Source organism: Micromesistius poutassou (genome assembly GCF_964030765.1).
Source record: "Micromesistius poutassou genome assembly, chromosome: 17".
NCBI lineage: Eukaryota > Metazoa > Chordata > Actinopteri > Gadiformes > Gadidae > Micromesistius > Micromesistius poutassou.
In genome coordinates, this window is record NC_140287.1 from 14,911,442 (window position 1) to 14,918,437 (window position 6,996).

General features: G+C 41.3%; 1 gene segment (V, D, J or C); it reads right to left on the reverse strand.

Annotated features, from left to right (window-relative positions):
* Positions 1 to 3,563: 3,563 nt before the first annotated feature.
* On the reverse strand, positions 3,564 to 4,737 carry LOC311361828 (immunoglobulin kappa constant-like). The segment is given in 2 exons: positions 4,706 to 4,737; positions 3,564 to 4,079 (listed from the first exon to the last, which is right to left on the reverse strand).
* Positions 4,738 to 6,996: the final 2,259 nt, after the last annotated feature.

The following is a 6,996-nucleotide window of genomic DNA, read 5'->3' on the forward strand; positions in this document are numbered from 1 at the left end:
AGTTGGTGATATTAAAGAGGAAGGATGACATTTAGTTTAATCAAGTTTACACAAAAACGCATTCATGTTTATTTTTTGTTTGAAATGAATACATCATTATTTCAGTGTCTTTGAAGAATATCACATGTGGTTAATCAGCGATGAAAAAGATGAGTGAAAATCTGGATTACTAAGCACATTTGCATGAATTGTACTATGTTTCCAATAATTAAATTAATTTTTAGAAGTTCCACTGAACATAAATTAAACTTTTTCCCATAATACTAAATACATATTTTTTAATCAATAAAATATGCTGCCGCAATAGACTAAAATAGTGAAAATATTCATTGGAAAACAGTTCATGCAGTATGACATAAACCTGTTGTTAATCTAACCTACAACACAAAACTCTGTACAACAATATATTAACACTGTGTACTCGACATATAAAGAAAAAAAAAAAGAAATGAAAATTCTAAATTATTATTATTATTTTAAAATCATTAAAGTTAATTTTACATATGTTACATATGTTACATATGTCAGGAAAAGAAAAGTGTCCTTGTACTTACAGTCAATGATGAGTTTGGTGCCTCCACCAAAAGTGTACCACAGTGATACAAACTCATTAAGAGGCTGTACAAAAACCTTCCGCACATTAAAAACTCATCTCACTGACACACAAACACTTGCTTTCACCCAAATCTAATTAGTCGATATTTGATTCACTGGAAATGTTATTATTAATATATATTAATTGTTTGAATTGATTAAATGAAATACATTTATCAAACATTTCATAACATTTTTAAAGGAGCACTTACAAATGTTTATTGTTTTAACACAAGTCGAATAATTTGACTTCAAAAACCTTCATGCCAATGTTATAATCATCCATTTATTATAAACAGAACAATATGTTTTTATCTATTATTCACGTTTTAGGTAATAATAATGTGACGACAGTTTCTTACAAACAAATTAGAAATGTAAAGGATTTCATACAAACCAAGAACAATTTCAACCAGAAAAAATGTTACACATTATAAATTCCAATAGTTTTCTGTAAATCCGAATTTGTATTTCAAAAGTGTGAATGTATAAGAGATACAGCGGTCCTCCCAGAATGTCTGCAGTCACTCTCACCCCCAGTCTGATGAGTGGAAACAGGTCATTTCCATACAGAGGAAGCTTTGCATGCTCAGCTGAAACTGGGGTTCTGAGAGGGTTTAAAGTCCTCTGAGTTCAACACTGCAGGACTCAGAGCTGTCACTCAACAACCCAGAAACCGTGTCAACCATGAATCACCTCACCCTCCTTTTCTGGACAGTGGTCTGTGGATCCTTAACAGGTTGGTTCATTTCACTCAGTCAAAATGTGGACCACCCTTCTCTGTTTGCTTGTGTTTTCTATTGGATAACTCAATGTTTGGTTTGTTTGTTTTCTATAGGAACCAGCAGTCAGGTGACTGTGACTCAGACACCAGTAGTGTCCGTTAATCCAGGATCCACAGTCACTCTGACCTGTAAAACCAACCCAGCGGTTTACAGATGGAGTAGCTATCAGTATCTGCACTGGTACCAACAGAAACCTGGAGAAGAACCCAAGCTCATCGTAAAATTAGTAAACCAACGTGTATCACCAACACCAGCTCGGTTTAGTGGCAGTGGAAGCAGCACTGACTTCTCTCTGACCATCAACGGTGCTCAGCGTGAAGATGCAGCAGTTTATCACTGTCAGAGTTACCATAGTGGCCCTGTGTTCACACAGTGATTGAGAGCCGTACAAAAACCTCCCTCAGTCACACTGCGTAGACACTGAGCTGTTACAGCAGGAACCTGCTGCAGCTGCTGAGGGGGAAGAGACTCTGACACAGAGCGCTGAGCACAGAGCTGGCTCTAACCAGGGGCCTCAACCAAGAGCCAGCATTATATTCCTCAGCATTATTAAATACACAAGTACTACCTCAACTACCACATATTACATACAACTACTACCTCAACTACCACGTATTACATACAACTACTACCTCAACTACCTCATATTACATACAACTACTATCTCAACTACCACGTATTAAATATAACTATTTAATAATTGTCAATGTATAACTACTTACTCAACTATAATATACAAAATACCACTAATACATCCACTACAGCAATTTATACACAACTTCAACTCAAATGTATTACATACTACTATTTCAACTACAACATAATAGATACAACTACGCTCTCTCTCTCTCTCTCTCTCCCTCTCTCTCAGATGAGTCTTAATCAGTGAATGGTTGACCTCCCCCAGTCCCACCTCCTAGGTGCTGAAGTCTCTCCCCAGCCCATGTGGGGGGCCTTGTCAGCCTGGTCACTCCACAATGCACCGTGCTCTGTTGACTCTCTTCTAGATAGTTCCACACAACACCACCTTGCTCTTCATTGAGCAGTTTAATCACAAAGGATCCATCTTGGACTCTCCTCTCTGAGGTCATAATGATACCAATGGAGAGCACAGCAGTCTGGAACAAGTCTGTGTGTGTGTGTGTGTGTGTGTGTGTGTGTGTGTGTGTGTGTGTGTGTTCACATGCCGCTTGAACGACAACATCTCCCCGACACGTCTTTGCTACGGTTCACTGGTGGAAACACCAGAGTGTGTTTCCTTAGTGACCGTAACAAACGCTGTTGTTCTGCAGCCTCCGTTCCTGGAGATGGCCAAGCCTCGGTCCACCCTCACAGCCCTCATCCTGGCAGCTAAGGAAGCCATGAGGAACAACTGCTAAACACCAGCCTCTGTCTGCTACCAGGCTAACCCACTGACATGCTAACTACTACTGAGGCTCTAAGCTACTATTAAAGATGGAGGTGAACAGAGATGAGTTCATAGAATCACTCTTTGTTGTAACAGCGTTGGTTTGACACAAGGGGGGGCCATTGAGCTGGTATTGAGACACATACTGCTTTCACTCGAATCTCCAGAGACTCTTCTGAAACCTCAGCCCTACATTTCCACTTCTGTCACGTCTGTCACTCAAGAGACCCAGGTGCACATCTGCTAAAACGGGACATGATTTGAATAGCTACAGTTCACTGCCCACAGAATACGTTTAATGAAACACATGTTTTAGCGATGTTGGTTTGGTTTTTGACTTATAGACAGACATTATAAATACGTTAATGTTTCCCCCACTCAGCATGCTAGGGTTCCTATGTCTTGATGAGAGATACTGAATGTCTATTGAGACGTACTTTTACATGTTTCTAAGTTTGTATCTGCAGAAACCTGGACATCTCTCTGAACTACTATTATATGACATGACATAAAGTCCGTCTGACACACATGGGTCATTTCAGCAGCAGTGGCTCTATGACTGACACTGGTCCACTGAATACAGTGAACACACTTTACAAGGACATCCACACAACCAACACTTTGCTCATTCAGAGATACACACCATAGCTTTAACCCCTCATTCATAATGTTGAAGTTTGTTTAATAAAGATAAGAGGTGTTATTTACTCATTAGAAGCCACATTCATTCTAAAATACAGAATATGAACGATAGTAAATTATGAAAAGAAATATATATTTTTTGTATTTTTATTAAATGTTCAACATGTAACAAACACAAACCAGAAAGCATAATGTTAATGGATCAAAGACATGTTGTATTCATGTAAATCATCAAAAGCTGCAGTGCCACCTGAGACAGAGAGACATAGAGCAGGCATGTCAGAGGAGATCTGTGTCCTCCAGTACTTCCATGCTGGAGCCTCTCTACTCTGAACACTGGCCAGGATCCAGGGTTTGAGTGACAGGCTGCGTCTGGCCATTCTTACTGGCCTCACAGCTCACTGAGCCCGCCTTCCTCCACTGGTCTGCAGGGAGGGTCAAGGTGCTGCTCCAGCTGTAGTGGCCGTCTTTCCCCAGGACCCCCAGGCTATCTGACACCCCCCCAGACCTGCTGCTGCCCCCCACCTTCCAGCCAAGCTTCCAGTCTGAGGGGGAGCCCCCACTGGCCATACACAGCAGTGTAGCACTGCCCTGCTCCAGCTCCACTCTGGAGGGAGGGAGGACGCTCAGCGTGGGCTGCACCACTCCCACTGGAAGAGCGAGAGAGGAGTGGACAACAGGCTCAGTTAACATCAGCCCTCATAGGAGCACAGAGGGAAGGGACAGCTTCCTGTTCACCAGCAGTTGGTCATATTAAAGAGGAAGGAGGACATTTAGTTTAATCAAGTTCACACAAAAACGCATTCATGTTTATTTTTTGTTGGAAATTAATACATCATTATTTCAGTGTTCAAAGCATATCACATGTGGTTAATCGGCGATGAAAAAGATAAGTGAAAATCTGGATTACTAAGCACATTTGCACAAATTGTAATATGTTTCCAATAATTAAATGAATTTTTAGAAGTTCCACTGAACATAAATTAAACTTTTTGCCCATAATACTAAATACATATTTTTTAATCAATAAAATATGCTGCCGCAATAGACTAAAATTGTGAAAATATTCTTTGGAAAACAGTTCATGCAGTATGACATAAACCTGTTGTTAATTTAACCTACAACACAAAACTCTGTACAACAATATATTAACACTGTGTACTCAACGTATAAAGAAAAAAATATATATATTCTCAATTATTATTTTAAAATCATTAAAGTTAATTCATTCCATAAGTTACATATGTCAGGAAAAGAAAAGTGTCCTTGTACTTACAGTCAATGATGAGTTTGGTGCCTCCACCAAAAGTCCACCACAGTGATACAAACTCATTAAGAGGCTGTACAAAAACCTCACGCACATTAAAATCTCATCTCACTGACACACAAACACTTGCTTTCACCCAAATGTATGAATTTGTCGATATTTGAGTCACTGGAAATATTATGTATATTAATTGTTTGAATTGATTTAATGAAATACATTTATCATGCATTTATTTTCATAACATTTTTTTACCATTTAAAGGCACACTCACAGACTGTTTATTCTATCAAGTCAAGTCTAATAATTTGACTTGATAATAAACGTTCAAGCAAATGTTATAACCATGCATTTATTATGAACAGAAAAATTTAATTTTATCTATTATTCTGATTTTAGATAATAATAATGCAACAACTATTTTTTTTCAAACAAATTAGAAATGTAATGGATTTCATACAAACCAAGAACAATTTCAACCAGAAAAAATGTTACACATTATAAATTCCAATAGTTTTCTGTAAATCCGAATTTGTATTTCAAAAGTGTGAATGTATAAGAGATACAGCGGTCCTCCCAGAATGTCTGCAGTCACTCTCACCCCCAGTCTGATGAGTGGAAACAGGTCATTTCCATACAGAGGAAGCTTTGCATGCTCAGCTGAAACTGGGGTTCTGAGAGGGTTTAAAGTCCTCTGAGTTCAACACTGCGGGACTCGGAGCTGTCACTCAACACCCCAGAAACCGTGGCAACCATGAATCACCTCACCCTCCTTTTCTGGACAGTGGTCTGTGGATCCTTAACAGGTTGGTTCATTCCACTCAGTCAAAATGTGGACCACCTTTCTTTGCTTGTGTTTTCTATTGGATAACTCAATGTTTGGTTTGTTTGTTTCCTACAGGAACCAGCAGTCAGGTGACTGTGACTCAGACACCAGTAGTGTCCTTTACTCCAGGATCCACAGTCACTCTGACCTGTAAAACCAACCCAGCGGTTTACAGGGATAGTAATGGTGATTATCTACACTGGTACCAACAGAAACCTGGAGAAGAACCCAAGCTCATCATTAAATTAGTAAACCAACGTGTATCACCAACACCAGCTCGGTTTAGTGGCAGTGGAAGCAGCACTGACTTCTCTCTGACCATCAACGGTGCTCAGCGTGAAGATGCAGCAGTTTATCACTGTCAGAGTTTCCACTATCTTAACAGTGTTAATCTGTTCACACAGTGATTGAGAGCCGTACAAAAACCTCCCTCAGTCACACTGCGTAGACACTGAGCTGTTACAGCAGGAACCTGCTGCAGCTGCTGAGGGGGAAGAGACTCTGACACAGAGCGCTGAGCACAGAGCTGGCTCTAACCAGGGGCCTCAACCAAGAGCCAGCATTATATTCCTCAGCATTATTAAACATACAAGTACAAACATACAACTACCTCAACTACCACGTATTACATACAACTACTACCTCAACTACCACGTGTTACAGACAATTACTACCTCAACTACAACATATAACATACAACTACTACCTCAACTACTAAATAGAATTACTACCTCAACTACTACGTAATACATACAACTACTACTTCAACTACCACGTATTACATGCAACTACTAACTCAACTAAAATATATTACATAAAACTACTAACTGATTGAACTACCACAGATTACATACAACTAAAACTTCTACATATTGAATACAACTACAACCTCAACTTCAACATATTACATCACCCCCCCACCCCCCAGTCACTCTGCATGTCTGCCAACCTCCTCCAACTCAGCAGTAAGGACACAGAGTCCTGGTTGAGGCCCCCGAGGCCCCAGAAGGTTGGGGATCTGGTCCTGTCCATGGACGGCTGCTCCGTCTGCCCCTTCTCTCAAGTCCCCAACCTGGGGGGGATCCCAGACTCATCCCTATCATTGGTTCCCCACATCGAGTCCATCAACAGAGAGGCATTGGACCCCCTCAGAGACATATCCAGACTCGGGCCGTCCCTCACCGCCCCCGTGGTAGAGACCCTCATCCACGCCTTCATCACCTCCCCTCTGGACGGAGGTCATGGAGTCCCACTGGGGGGTCCCCACAGAGCCCTGGATTGGCTCCAGTATACCACTCTGCTGCCAGGGTCCTCACCCGCACCCAACCCTGGCAGCACCACCCCCCCCCCCCTCCTCTCATCCACCTCCACCGGCTCCCAGTCAGGTCCTGTAGCACCTCCTACTCCTCCTCCTCCTCACAAGCAAGTCCCTCTAGCCCCCGCTCCTCTCAGAGCTCCTCAGCCCCTACTCCCCCTC